This window comes from Pleurodeles waltl, chromosome 3_1 (assembly GCF_031143425.1).
Source record: "Pleurodeles waltl isolate 20211129_DDA chromosome 3_1, aPleWal1.hap1.20221129, whole genome shotgun sequence".
NCBI lineage: Eukaryota > Metazoa > Chordata > Amphibia > Caudata > Salamandridae > Pleurodeles > Pleurodeles waltl.
The window spans coordinates 1,657,117,520-1,657,132,528 of NC_090440.1; the positions used below are offsets into that span (position 1 = coordinate 1,657,117,520).

The following is a 15,009-nucleotide window of genomic DNA, read 5'->3' on the forward strand; positions in this document are numbered from 1 at the left end:
ACAGGCCTTTTCCATGGACCATCAAGCACACGGTCCTGACATCCAGGGGGTCACACTCTATGCATTCCCTCAATGTCACTTGTCATATGAACTGGACCTCGCCACACACAAAGCAGGACATGCCATTGATGGTATCCTTTCTAATCTACTGATCCACTGGGATAGTCTGGAACAGGTACGCTAGTCTCGCCAATTCTTGCTCCCGTTTTCTTGGCCTTATGCATGCTCACAGGGAAGAAGGGCTCCCACCCAGGAACAAAGTCTTGGAGAATGGAACAAGGTCTCACCCCAGATCTCAAAGGGGGTGTGGATGAGTCGAGACCCGCACTTTTGATGAAGGTCGATGAGAGTGACAGAGCTATTAATGGCTGGCTTTTGAAAGCAGACGACTCTATAGCACCAACGAGGATCACTAAGAAGTTTTCTAAGGCTCGCTCAGCCTGATGGATCTCCCAGAATTTAGTCCTTGAGAGAGCTACATGTAAAAAGGTGGAGCAAGCATGCCGTCGCCACTATTTAGATGATGATAAAGTATGTTAAGAAGTGGCCCTTAATACGTACCATAAGAACATTTAAAAAAAAAAGCTCACTACTCTTTTTACACCTAATGTATCACAGAGGTCTACAATGATAGCAAGGAGACCTTTCAAACGGTCTCCAGCTGCGTGGACCTGAAAACCAAATCCATGCTTTCACAGTCTAATTAATCACTTTGCGCAGGGCTAAGTGACTTTTTCAAAGAAAAGATTTCCAAATCCAGGTTAACATGGGGAGTCCCTACTCACCAGTTGGTGGCCCAGGTTTTGGTGACCTAGGGCCATCAGCCGAAATAAAGCTGAGACTCTTTTTACCACCTTCCATAGAGGACCTGAAGAAGCAGTTTGCTTCCTGCAAATCAGGATCACCTGAGGACCCTCTCCCACCTTATATAATGGTGGCTGTTACTGACAATACTGCTCCAATTTATCAGGAACTATTCGCATCTCCTACTAAAAAGCCTGGAACATCTGGCTGTGTCAGACTCAGCCTTAGGATAGATAGGATCTTTTCTGAAGAAAAGAGAACAGGTAGTTTGGATTAAACCATACTCCTTCAAACCTAAACAGTTGGATTAGGGGGCACTTTGGGGATCTGCACTGAGCCCCACCCGTTTCAACATCTATATGTATCCTCTGGCATTGTTGATTGAACAGTTTGGCATCAAGATTATTTCATATGCTGACTATCCACAACTCTTTCTTATCTATGCAGGGAACTCAGTTTGTGCCAAAACAAATTGCTCTTTGCTTGAAGGTGCTACTTGACTGGCTCAGGGAGACCAAACTACAGAGCAACCGTGACAAGACCGAGATCCTGCTGTTTGGGACAAATCCCTTCCGGGACGGACAGCAGCTTGATCAAATAGTATTCCCCCTTCACTGTCCCCCGCAGCAAGAAACTTGGGTGTTTTATTTGATTCACACCTCTTGTTTAACACCCAGGTTTCATTATGGTAAAATGTTGTCTTTGTATTCTTCGCCTGCTCAGATTTCTATACTTCATTCCTCAGGAAGCTCAGGTCACAGTGGTTAGAGCCTTGATATTATCGTGGCTGGTCTACGTTAATGTTTTGTACCTTGGTATCCCAGAGCACTTAATCCAGAGTTTACAGGTGATACAAAATGTGTCGGTCCGCCTATTGTACAAGCTATCAAAGCGCTTGTCTGTATCGCTTTTCCACAAGAAGCTTCAGTGGCTTCCAGTGAGCTAACAAATAATGTTTAAAGCTTTAACCTTGACATATAAAGCTCTCCACAATAAGGGTTGCTCATATTTGAATGAGAGGATCAATGTATACAGTGCAGGGCGATTGCTGCAGTCTAGTCAGGCTGGGCTGTTAAGAGGACCCTGCTTTAAAAAGCAACGAAGAGGTGGCTCTTCCTACACGGGTCTGACTGAGGTCATATGGAACCAGTTGCCTAGCCAGCTGAGATTAATGACACCGGAAGCAACTTTTTTGAAAAGCATTGAAAGTTAAGAGTTCTGTTCCTGTGTTTTTGCCTTTGATGCTGAGCGCCGGGATACTCCTGGAGTAGCTGAGCGCTACATAAATAACTTTCATTCATTCATTCCTTCAACAAAGCTAGCTCCAAGATCAAAACTACCTGCTCATAGCAGCACCTATTTATGGTCACAAGCACATACAGAATGTAATCTATCCCTTCATTATACTCCATCCTATAGGTGGAAAAGAAACCAACAGCACAACAGTGTGTAAGAGGGGCAGTTCAGAGAGGAAGTGAGGCTGCCCTTTGGCTGTCCTGCTTGTTACAGGTTAAGTGGTCACACACATAAGCCTCCCGTACCCTCAAAGCTCTGGCAGAATACACATCTCTCTCATCAATTATGTGGCCCCGTCCATGAACATAACCTTGTGAACTATATTGCCCGCTATCGCAAAACTTGAAATCTCATCAAAAGATATATTATTGGTGTGCATCCGTTTTTTTTTTATATCTTTGCTATCCTCTCAGTACCATGAACGCTCCGGAAGAAACACACAGCTCTCCCACCACTTCGGGGTTCTAATGTATGATCATACCAGCCACGCTTTATACTGCCCCATTATCCACCGAAACTTGACATCTCATTGAAAGACGAATATCTGATGTGCATCCCATTTTCTTCATTAGCTTTCAAGTTTAACTTAGATGGCGGTAAATTAGTCATGGTTTCAATCCATTCCCTTCTGACAAGTCTGATCTAGGCAAAATCCCCTTGGTAAAATCTGCTCCAGTTCTCGGATCCACCAAAAATATGAGTGTGCTGAAAAGTGTTACGAGTTGGCATTAACTGTGTACAATCTATAAACATGCGTTTTGATTGCTGCAATCTGCTAAAAATATCATCATATGTGCGGCATCGAATTTATATTTGTTGGTCCTCAATCCTTCCATTATGGGCAGTCCTGCAAAGTTGTCCCCTGCAATCGCTGACAAGCTGTCCTCCAAGATTGTTTATTGATCAGATGCAGTGCACCCTCTTTAATTTTCTTAGAGCGCTGCCTTTCCTATTATCAAGTGCAGGTTTTGCCACTGGACTCATACGTTATTGGTTGATGTTTTAGTTTTTTGGAGATGTGCTCTAAGGAAACAAGTTTAAAGTTTGCATTAGGATGGCAGAGAGGAATTCTGGTATGGTATTCTGAATGTAGTGCTTAAAACCTAAAGTATTCTGTCTTATCTTGTGGTCCTTACTTCACTTGCTAAGTAGAGGTTTTCAAAGGACTATGGGGGTCATTCTGACTTTGACGGGCGGCGGAGGCCGCCCGCCAAAGTCCCGCCGGCAGAATACTGCTGCGCGGTCAAAAGACCGCCGCGGTAATTCTGAGTTTCCCGCTGGGCTGGCGGGCGACCGCCAGAAGGCCGCCCACCAGCCCAGCGGGAAACCCCCTTCCATGAGGATGCCGGCTCCGAATGGAGCCGGCGGAGTGGAAGGGGTGCGACGGGTGCAGTTGCACCCGTCACGATTTTCAGTGTCTGCTTGGCAGACACTGAAAATCTTGGTGGGGCCCTGTTAGGGGGCCCCACGACACCCGTTACCGCCAGCCAGGTTCTGGCGGTCAAAACTGCCAGAACCAGGCTGGCGGTAAGGGGGTCGGAATCCCCATGGCGGCGCTGCTTGCAGCGCCGCCATGGAGGATTCCCTTGGGCAGCGGGAAACCAGCGGGACACCGACGGTTTCCCGTTTCTGACCGCGGCTGTACCGCCGCGGTCAGAATGCCCATGGGAGCACCGCCAGCCTGTTGGCGGTGCTCCCGCGGTCGTTCGCCCTGGCGGACCATGACCGCCAGGGTCAGAATGACCCCCTATGTTGTTGCATATATTTACCTCTTTAGTAGTATGAATATTTTGAACAGAAACCGGTACACAGGATAATAAATAGATATTGCATTTTCTGTGATTTTATTCCTGTTGCTAAGGTTTAGGGGTGAACAGTGTCAATACTCCCCCCACCACACCCAACTAAGCTAGCGGAACAGCGCTGAAAACAAGTATTCCATGATGAGAATCTCATCCCAGATGGTACAATTCCCTGCTTTGGTTAAAGCAGGAAAGTGCATCTTCGGATGATGCGATGTAGGTGAACGTTAGTCTTGTTGTCAGTTCTCTTTGTCTTCCTGCAAGAAGCCTCAGTTTATTACTGCCAAAACTACTCCCCCATCTAGCCTGCACCAGAATGCAAATGTCCTATTCTGGCTTCTCCCCATACACAGCCTTTATGTAGTGATGCCCCTCGCAGCAGGCTGGTCACCTGCCTAGAGCAAGCAAAGGAGGTGTGATGGCGCTGTATCTGGCTGTAATCAAGAAAGACGAAAGAGTATACATCACATCACCCTGCACAGACTGCAGTTCCAGCCCTCCTGTTTGCATCTATCATAGAGCAGGGCTTCAGAAACTGAATTAGAGACCCTTTCTAACAAAATCTTAATTTGATTTCAAGTAGTAGTGTAATCACCGTCCTCCTCACGTTAGTGTCTGGATCTCCATCCTCCAGTCACAGGAAAGGGAGCAATACACTTTCACTGTCTGAAGAAGCTGTCCTCAGGCTGCATACTGAGTCATGCTAAGACCAACTTCATCAAAAATGGAACCCTCTATGCTTCTATAATACTCTGAGCCAAACTCGAGGATGGACATCACCAGACATCCACTCCAGCATTTTCAGAATCTACTTCTCAATGCTTGCATTATTTGCCCATATATTTTCAAACATTGCTATGATATTGAAGTTACTGCTACCATCAAGCACAGTTTAAAGCTCTCCATATTTCTCCAGGAATGCGTCCAGTCATTATTTTATGCTTGAAACCTAAGGTAAACCAGATGTTCTGGATTTCCCCATATAGTCCCGGTTTTCAAAGGTCTGTACAGGTATCCCGAAGCTTTTACTAATTTTCAATAAATGTCCAGTTTTTTTTGGGACAAAGCTGGTCATTCTGCAAAGCAGAAATGCACCTATGCTTTCCTTTCAAGAGATGCATCTAAAGTGATTTAATTTATTGTCCTATTTCTTTCAGGCAGCACTGGAGGAGGTTGGCGATGTGCTCACAGCAGAGGGAAGACTGAGTGGGTAGGAGGGCAATGGTGCTCAGTGTGGAGGTCTTACCACACCATATGCTATATAACGTAGCCTTTACACCCATGTACATGGCTACACAAAAAACGGGGCAGGCCAGACATAAAGGTAACACAAAAGACTTTAGTCCTATTTTTATGTCTTACCTCTCCTGGTTTTTGCTTCTCAAAATCTGGAAACCCTATTCCAACTCCTAAGCAGATGCGCTGTCTTTGCTGCTGCAGTGGACTGGTGGTAGGTCACATGTATGTTTGCCTCTTACTCGGACTATATTTCTGAAAATTGCCCACGACTCACACCAAAGAGCACAACCTCTTTCCTTTGAAAGTCATAGCCCTGCAACCCAACAATACCTAATCTCAACTTTGTCTACTAACCCCACCAACCATCTGCATGATTTCATATACCCCCTCACCCATTAAGGATCCCACCTAACTCCTAGCAATACAATTTACTGCAGGGAAACTGGAGTGGATGCATGGAAGGCCTTGCTTGAATGTGCAAGACTAATCCTAATAATCAACAGTAACCAAACACACTGGACTAATCTTGGGTTCCAGAGCAGGCTGCATTCCCTCGTTAAGCTCTTCAACGCCTCATCAGGGGCAGTAAGTGTTATATAAATGCAATATCCATCAATCATAACCCATCGCCATGAGCAGCAGCAATAGTGATAGCAAGGATCAACCTTCGCCAGGTCTTACTGGAGGGTTTGGGGATCACAATCACCGGCACTGGGCTCCACAAACAGGTTTCAATGGTTGCAAGTATCAGGCATCAGCAGCACGAACATAAGACTTGGATTGCCACAAGCTCAGTGCTCATCCGCACATACTAGCCATATTCATTAAGTACCAGCACTGTGCAGCACATACACAATGCGGCACTGCTCACGAGTATGGATCCGAACATCACATAAACAATGGCTCTGAGCAGCACATATGCAATAAAATGCTTCTAAGATGGTAAGGATAGCCCAGAGAGACACATACACAAGCTGTCACTGATCACAAGCATAGCCATGACAACCCTCCCGAACCAGGCGGGATGTTCCCGAACGGGGGCCTTACCTCCCGCCTCCCGTCAGACGAGCTCAAACATCCGACCACCTCTGCTTTGCTTTGCTTTGCTTTCGATTCTAACGGACTTCAATAGATGAAGGACACTAAACCGACTTCAATAACTGAAGGCGAGGAGAGGCAATCGCAAAGCTACTTTACAAAGATTGACATGTTAAGAGGCGGTATGGGGAGGAGCTTAGTGGTGGTTCAGCCCTCTAAACTCTGGGATTGGTTTAAAATATGCCCACACGGGAACGCTGTTATTCCGGAAGAGATCGCCTTGTGTTTTCGGAAGTGGTCGCCCATCTATCCCGGAAGTGAAGAAACAGACGCTTGTGGGTAGGCATGCTGGCCGGTATTGCTTTGCAGCCGCCCCTATCTTTCTACTTTTGGACGCCGTTGGGGTAACAGGTTAACCACGACAAGCTCCGGCCTCGAGAACCGGTACAAAAATCCTCCGGCTAAACAGACGAAAGCAGCTGTAGAACAGCCGGCGGGTAACGAGGAGACGGGCGGAGTCGTTGTTGGGGAGATGTCGGCAGCTTCGTATTTCAAGCTGAGGATGGGGCATAATAGTATAAAGCCATGAGGCGTCTTGGTCAGCAAGATGCTGGTTGAGGGCACCTGTGCGGTGTAGGCGTGTAGTCAGTATCAGGTTGGGTGTGTCAGTGTCATGATGTAAGGATGGGGAATCATGGGCCTACTGTACATTGCGAGGATATGCCACCTCTTCACACCCGGGAGTGATCTGTTGTTGACCACGTTCCCGTTCCTTGTTTAACTTTACAATACCAGTTCCGCTACTTTTTGTTTAAGAAAAAAAAGAACCGTCCCAGAACGAATAATGCTGAGCTTATGGCTCCTGTAGCTCCAAGGGAAGGGAGAGGATCTGCTGTCCTTTGAAGCAAAAGGAGCGGCAGACCACGAAATAAGAAACAGTTTTTTTCGCTAGGGTGCATGGTGCCTCAAAGAACTGTAAATGTCTGAAATTGGTTAGTCAAAAAATCTAATGACTGTTTTGGAGCCAACATAGGGGTTCAATAGATGGAGGCGTTTGAGGCTTCATTGTGGCCAAGATGTATTCTTTTTGAGAGATAATTTAACTGTGTTACAAGCTGGCTACTGGGGTGCTTCCTTCTAATGGAAACTTCTAAAAATGTTTTAAAGTTATTTTATCATAATGCGTTCAGTCGCAGACCTGGACCTGGTAGCATTATAAGTACAAATGCATTATAATTCCCTAATGTGACAACCAGGATTCAGTTCTGTGATTACTTTAAGTAACTGAGTTTTCATAAAGTTCCATTGATTACTTTAACATTCATTTAGTTTTGATTTAAGGTGTGGACATTATATTTTATTTGTAATATATCTGAAGGTGAAAGGCCAACAAAATAGTACAAACTTAAAGGCAGAAGTTGGAGTTCATAAAAAAAAAAGTATAGGAACTGTGATCCTGAGGGGGGGGGGGGGGCAGTGCAGTGAGTTTGGGGACGGGAACAGAGATGTGGCTTAAAAAAAACAAAATATTCTGACTATGAGTGTAACAGATGTTGCCTCATAGAACTACAGTAACATCTGTCACAAACATAGTAATATTTTGTTAAATATGGCATTCCATGGGACGATTGAAGCCCCTAAGGTTTTAGCATGGTCCATAACATTAGGCGGAGGCCTCAAGAGATTTGTTGCTGCACAAAGAAGAACTGTCAAAGTAAGGAACCATTGGAGGATACTGCTAAAACATATCCACTAACTGAAAACAAAGCACTTAAAGATGCATAGGATATGTTGGACAGATTTACATTTCAGGAGTATAGGTAGAGCCTTCATAGGGATAACTCCGGAAGACTTGCATAGTTAATACACGGAGAGCTACTTCACTTGCAGATATTATCAGTCATGAAGCCTTACAGAACCCAAGTTTCCTCCCAGACTGGTAGTAGTGCATCTGTACGGATATACCTTGGAACATGGACCCACCTCCAGAGATTATTTGACTTACTTTACCAAGGCCCACAGGCGAGCAGCTAGAGAGCCTGGAAAAATAGCTCCTAAAAGAAGTGGCTCTTAAAGATATGCTTTATAACAAGACAGCAGGTTTAGACGGTTTGCCTCCAGGGTTAGACATTTGCACACCTGGTCTCTGATAAGCTGCTAGAAGTTCACATGGAGGATGCTGTTGTGAGGAAATTCCCCAGATACCATGAGAAAAGCTATCATAGTGATAGTTCCTAAACCTGACCATAATCACACTCAGATGGGCTCATGTAGACCCTTCTCCATAATAAATATTGTCACTAAGTTATTAACTAAGGAATTGACTAACAACTTCGCTTTGCGATGGGCATGCCAGTACACAAGGACCTGTGTGTTTTTAATTCCTGCAAAAAGTATGTAAGACACAATTCAAAGACTCACCCATGTGCTTCATTCCACTAAGTACATGGATGTCAGTGGTGCCCTCGTTAGTGCGTGATCTCCTCTTAATAAGGATTCAGAGACGCATAAGGGCAGTCTTCTCTTACCGCCCTTGGAGGTCAATAAGATCTTTTTAATCAGAGAGGAAAGTGGTAATCAAATTCATTAAAAAACTATTTCACAATGTCAACAATTAAACAACTTGTAAAGTCAAGAATTTAGACACATCTTTACCTATTTGGCCACTGGAGTAAAACTCTGAACAGGTAAAATTTCAAAGCTTTATTCCCTATAACCACAATGCTAAGGTGACATAAATGGTGCGTAGAACTAAGTTATATTTGTAAACGAAAAGCATAAGTTGACCAAAACATCTAAAGAAATGTAACTTAGATAGAATTACTACAATAACGCATTCTAGAAGAATACCGCAAACTAACTAACAATATGATTATTTGTGCAACACAAACTGATTTCAAAGCAGATAATGATGATGATGATAATTCTAACAAATTCAATCCTCAGACAAAAGAATCAAGTTGGCGGGGTTGGTCATCCTGATTGCTATCATGAATTTGGATTGCCATGTTTGGGGGCGGGCTAACGTAAAACAAAAAGCAAAAGAAGACAAATAATTTGGAAAATCATCTAGCTAAGGTGCAATCTAAAAATACGCACTATTGTGAGATGGCTAGGATGAAAGAAAAACATAGAATATCACATTGCAGAATATACCTTTCGTTAGGCGACAGAAGGCAGGAAGATTAGTCAGTTCAGAGCATCAACTTCTTCACAGCATTAGTAGACAGATTTCAGGGGCATCGCAGAACACAGACTGCACATAGGACAACTCATGGTCAGCAATTCAGAATAAAGGGGACATGGCAGTACTGAACAGCATTAGTATAAGGACAACTAAAGCAGGTGGCAAAAGCTTAATTATGGATGATGATGATTAAAGAAAAACACCTGTGCCGTATAGGGACAGACAGTCAGAGAATGGTTTAAAACAGTGGTTCCCAACCTCTTGACATCTGTGGACCCCCACTTTACCATTACTGGACCCCAGGGACCTCCACTGAATCGTAATTCAAACCCGGGCCCCCCTTTACTGAAAGTTGGGGATCTAATCTGTTAATATTATATTATTATTTTGTAAGCAGTCACAGACCCCCAGGGGTCCCCGGACCACAGGTTGGGAACCACTGGTTTAAGAAGCATAGGCTCAAGTAATGAATAAAAATGGGTCTCGGGACAGTCAAGAGCAGACTCTCTTTCCACAATCTTGGGGGCAGACTAGCTAAAGTTCCAAAGGTCTCTAACTTCTCTCCAGTTGGTCAAATATGGTGGGCTTATGCCAGGTGAGATGATTAGTATCAAATTACGTCCATTTATATTCATCAGGTTGCAACTATCTGACTCTTCCCATGGATGGCGCGAAGTCATTGTGAGGCACTTCCTCAGTTCTATTGAAAACTAACATTTAGACTTCATTTGAGACATTAAAGTTTAGTCTAATGGATCGCAGGGTGATTTCAATAGTTCTCGCCCTACGTTGAATTGGCTTTAATACAGCAGTAAGAACAAAATAAGCAACATTTATCAAGGTCACTAGATCCAAGCTTAAGCCGCTAACACAATGAAAGGTTCACGTACACATGAACATGCTAAGGAAATAATTCAGGTCAAAGGGGACAGAGTGAAGCAGCATTTTTCTTATCCATTTGCTGTGAAGATGAATTGGAGGCCATGTCTACTCAGGCTACTATAAATACATATTAATGAAATTAACATACATAAAACCTACTGCCCACCTTACAGTTTTTAAGTTGTATATAAATGCATGAGCAAGCAAGTTTATTAGGAAATGTTATCATTGCATGTGACCAATTATAACAGCGGTGTGCATTTATTTTTCTGAAAACATATATCTCCACTTTAATATAAATAAATTGAGGAAGTACAATTAAATCAATATTCATTTTAACACTTACAATATACTTTTTCGTATTATAAACTATTGATCCGAATATTAATTGTCATAATGAGTCTGTTAAATATAAATGTGTGACATCTAATGTGGTCACAAACCGTGCTAAAAAATGGTGGTTACAATGTCCACCACATTTCAAAACATGCACATTTTTACATTTTCATTCTTAGTTTCTCGGTTAGGATTTTTAATGTGCACATTTTTAAAGAAGGTATGCTGACGTTAAAGCTACTAATTGATTAGTAAAACTTTATCTCCATCAATACCTCCTCTGATGGCTACATGTGCCGTCACCAAATGACACCTTTCATATGAGACACTACAAAGCCTAGTCTGATAACGTATAGGTCTGGATCTGTGGTAATCCTCAAACCCTCTTGAGTCTCTATAGTATCTACTTCTCATGTTTTCTAATTTAATCTCCTACTTCCTCTGTTAATTCTTTTCTCTTTGCACTTTCCAGAATTTGTATGTTGTGTAAAATACAAGTGCACATAATGCATACTGTCCCAATCAGTTGGGGGTCTCGGTATCATTCTCATAAAAAACCTGACCTAGATCACCAAACCAATTTCCTACTCTTGAGAATCCTTCACCTATTGTTTCCCAGACATTGGTCTGTTTCAGGTCCGTTTTAAGACTGGTCAGGTTAGATAATTACTGTCATCGGAAATATACGTGCCATAATGTTGCGCCTTCAAACCTCAGCAGACTCCGCCCTCTTTTATTAGAAGGATGTTTAATTAAGGCAATTCTGCAAAACCATTGATCTTACCGCTACCATTTCTGTATCCATCAGTAGCATTGCACCAGCAAAATCTGTTGACATCTTATCCAATATAGTTGCCAACTTTCTTATCTTAATATCATATGGAATCACTCCCACTGAAGGGATGATTGCTCCAAAAATATCTCCTCTAATCTCAGCACCACTTGCTCCTCTTTTCGTTCTCATTATTGCTTGTCCCATTCATGCAGGATTGTTGAAATTGTCCACTAAATTTTTTAGGAAAAACAACTACTAAATAGCATGTGTCATACCATCCTTTCAGCAGCCTTTATGCGTTCTTACCACAGATTTAATGTACTCCAGGCACTGCGGGGCCTTGTCCATTTAACATGAAGTCCCTCATACTCTTGAATAAAAACACCTGTCTACTTTCACTAATTCGCACTAATTTTATTGTCAGTTTTTTGACTGAGGCCTCTATATACAAAGCATTTTACAGCTAATCGTCCCTGTGTGTCAGATGGGCTATGAGAGAAATATTTCTTATAATCATGTGCAACTATGCCCTTCTCTATCTTATCTTTTAATCGCCTTTCTTCTGTCATTGGCTTGATTGATAAAATTATTTTCTACCTGTGTGAGTGAGCATGTCAAGTTGTTTTTGTGTGCATATGCAGTTCCAAATGTTAATGTAGGATTTAAGAATCCTCCTACAATGTCTATATTCTTAGCCTTAGCAATGCTGTTCAAATGCTGGTTAATAGGGACAAAAGAGAAAACTAGGTCAAAATTTGAGTAAACATACTGTATGTACTCTTGATTGTAAAGATGTGTTAATAACAGACTACAACTAATGCCATATATCAGAGGTTTTCAACCTTTTCACTTCTGAGGAACCCCACTTTATCATTACAGGAATGCGGGGACCCCACTGAATCAATATTGGAATTCAGGGACCCCCCACTAAGTCATTATTGAAAGCTGGGGACGTAATCTGTTAACAGTATTTAATTATCTAAGCAGTTGCAGACCCCCCTGAGGAAGCTTTGCGGACCCCGAGAGGTCTGCGGACCAAAGGTTGGGAACCACTGCCATATGTTAAAGGTAAGCTATGATAAGTAATCACCTCCTGCACTGATGAAGGAATCTGGGTACACACATCCAATGTCTCCACATACTCATACAACAAGCTATAATACACATTTGAAGACAAGTCTCATTTTGAACTATCTAAGAGAAGCAGTCGTTCACCTTTGTAAAACTTATCCAGTTTGGATGGTGTCGTTCCCTGCAATGGAATTGTTGTGGTTGACACAATATCTTTCACTGAAACACTCAACCCACAATCAATAAAATACTTACAACCATACATACAATGGCTAATCAAATATACACATATACTTGCATTTACTGTGTTTACCTTGCTCTGGGTTCATTGTCTCTGTGGAATCAGAAAGAAAAAGGGAAAATTTTGAAGTTAAAACGAGCAGAAAATGAAAAACAGCTCTTAGAGTCTGTTTGCAGTTATGTACAGCATCTTTAGGCCTCTGAAATGTTCAAAAAGTTTAAGCTAGCAGCATTTTCAAAATAGTTCAAAAAGTTTGTCTTTTTTAGCAAATCACAGTCTGGTAATAATTGATAATTACCTCCAGTGTTTACTGTCTCTCTTGTTCAATTGGCAAAGATATTTCAAAGCTCAGTTCAAATGCAATCTCAAGTTCCAGGATGTTTAGCTGTATTCTCACAGTCAAAACAAAAGGTCATAAAATTGTTCTCTTTTCATCCACTTCAGGAGGAGTGAGTTGTCTTTGACTTGACTCACCTGCACTTTCTGCTACTTCAGGAAGGGTCAGTTGACTGTAACTTGGTTCCCCTTCACTTTCAATTGCTTCAGGACACCAAGATCACTTGATAAGGGCTTTTCTACCTTGGTTTACGGCACGATTTCCTCACATGCTTCTTCACTAACACCCAGTCGCCAGGCCTTAGGCTATGAGACTGATCCTGGATGGCTAGTACTGTTGCAGCTTCACCCTGACGAGACGGAGTGAACCACATCAGCTAGTTTTGGGCAGTGATCCAGCAGTGAGTCATCTGTTAAGCTCACAAGTGCATTTGCCGGTACATCTGTTAGTCTCACTGCGCGGACAGTCCTGTCTTCCTGTCAGGGGTGCTACGCATGCTATTCAGTACAAGAGGTAATGCATCAGGCCATTTCAATGTCGTTGAGGCACACACCTTTGCCAAATGAGCTTTCTGAGTACTATTCATTTGCTCCACCAATCCAGATGCATCAGGTCTGTAACTGTAGAGCCACTTTTGCTCAATGTTCAATGCTGCACACAACATTTTTATGATCTCATTATTAAAATGAGATCCTCTATCTAATTCCAGAGAGGTTGGAAAACCGAAACTTGGTTTCAGGCTGTGAGCAGCAGTTTGGCTACAGTAAGGCTATCATTTCTACACATGAGGTAGGCTTCTGTTTAATGAGAAAAGATTAAGGGCCAGATGTATCAAAGGTTTTTACTCACTGTGTGTCTATGGGAAAAAGTGTTCGTACATATGGCCCTACGACCACAACAAGTACATATTACAAGCAGGAATTTCAATGAAATCAAGTTGCGTTCTATTAAACGGACCTCCCAACCAACCCACCTATGTGGCTCCAGTTCCAACATTCATCTGCTGGCACATTACACATCTATGGCACACTGCTTCTGCAATCTGTCTGAACCTAGGATTGAACCATGACTGTTTGAAAGTACAACCATTGCTACCCTGATGAGATGAGCCTGACCATGTTAATATCTTGCCATTGGTGTCAGTAGACAGATTGGCAATACCACTTGTCCTTCATTTGAAATCCATATCTTATAATCTTCCCTCTGCACACAACCTGCTCTACCCCCAACGTCCGCACTCATCCTCTCGGGCTTCATCTTGCAACCTCTTGACCTTTTCCCAAGTGTCAGCCACTGACAGTAGGTAGCTTTGATTTGTCTCATCAGTGCCACTTCCACCACCCCACTTTTCCTTGAAGGTGACGCTATGGAGGGCACAGTATCTGGTGAATTGGTCAGTATATGCATTACCTAATGATGGGCAGCACATTTAACAACTGCTACCCTCTCAGGCCTTTGTAACGCTTTTAACAGACTGAATTCTTTCTCCATTTCAAATGGGCGATCCTGAAGAGTTCATTAAACCTCTCTGGCACAACAACTGTCCAGAGTTGTGAACAACACCAAATCCACACTGGTTGTCTGTAAATATGATCACTTTAAGCCTCCAGAAACACAGCACACACTTGAAAGAGCAACCAATTCAGCCACTTGTGCAGAAAAGACTCCTTGAAGCCAGGATGCTTCGACTACTCTTGAGACGGTGCACAGAGCGTATTTAGCTCTCAGGGTTCCTGCATTGTCTCTTAAACAGGAGCCATCAACAAATACGACTTGATCATTCTTCTGTAAAGGAGTATCCTGAATAGCAGGTCTGGGTTTGGTGCATAGTTCAGTGATATCAAGGCAGTCATGTTCCATTTCATCTGCATCATTTGGTCCATCAACATTATCAGGTAACAATGTAGCAGGGTTCAAAGCTGAACATTTCTTAATAGTGATGCAGGGTGAGTCTGGAATCAATCACTCTTAATCGGTAAGATGGGTGTTTATCAGATATTG

General features: G+C 42.8%; 1 protein-coding gene across 2 annotated transcripts in view; it reads right to left on the reverse strand.

Annotated features, from left to right (window-relative positions):
* ATF2 (activating transcription factor 2) overlaps positions 1–6,301 on the reverse strand; it is a 379,503-nt gene extending 373,202 nt beyond the window's left edge. Inside the window, exon 1 of one of the 2 annotated variants that reach the window (XM_069225391.1) lies at positions 6,189–6,301. The gene's annotated coding sequence lies outside the window, so the exon portion shown is untranslated. The remainder of the gene's footprint in view (positions 1–6,188) is intronic. The other variant, XM_069225392.1, reaches the window with a different exon arrangement.
* Positions 6,302–15,009: the final 8,708 nt, after the last annotated feature.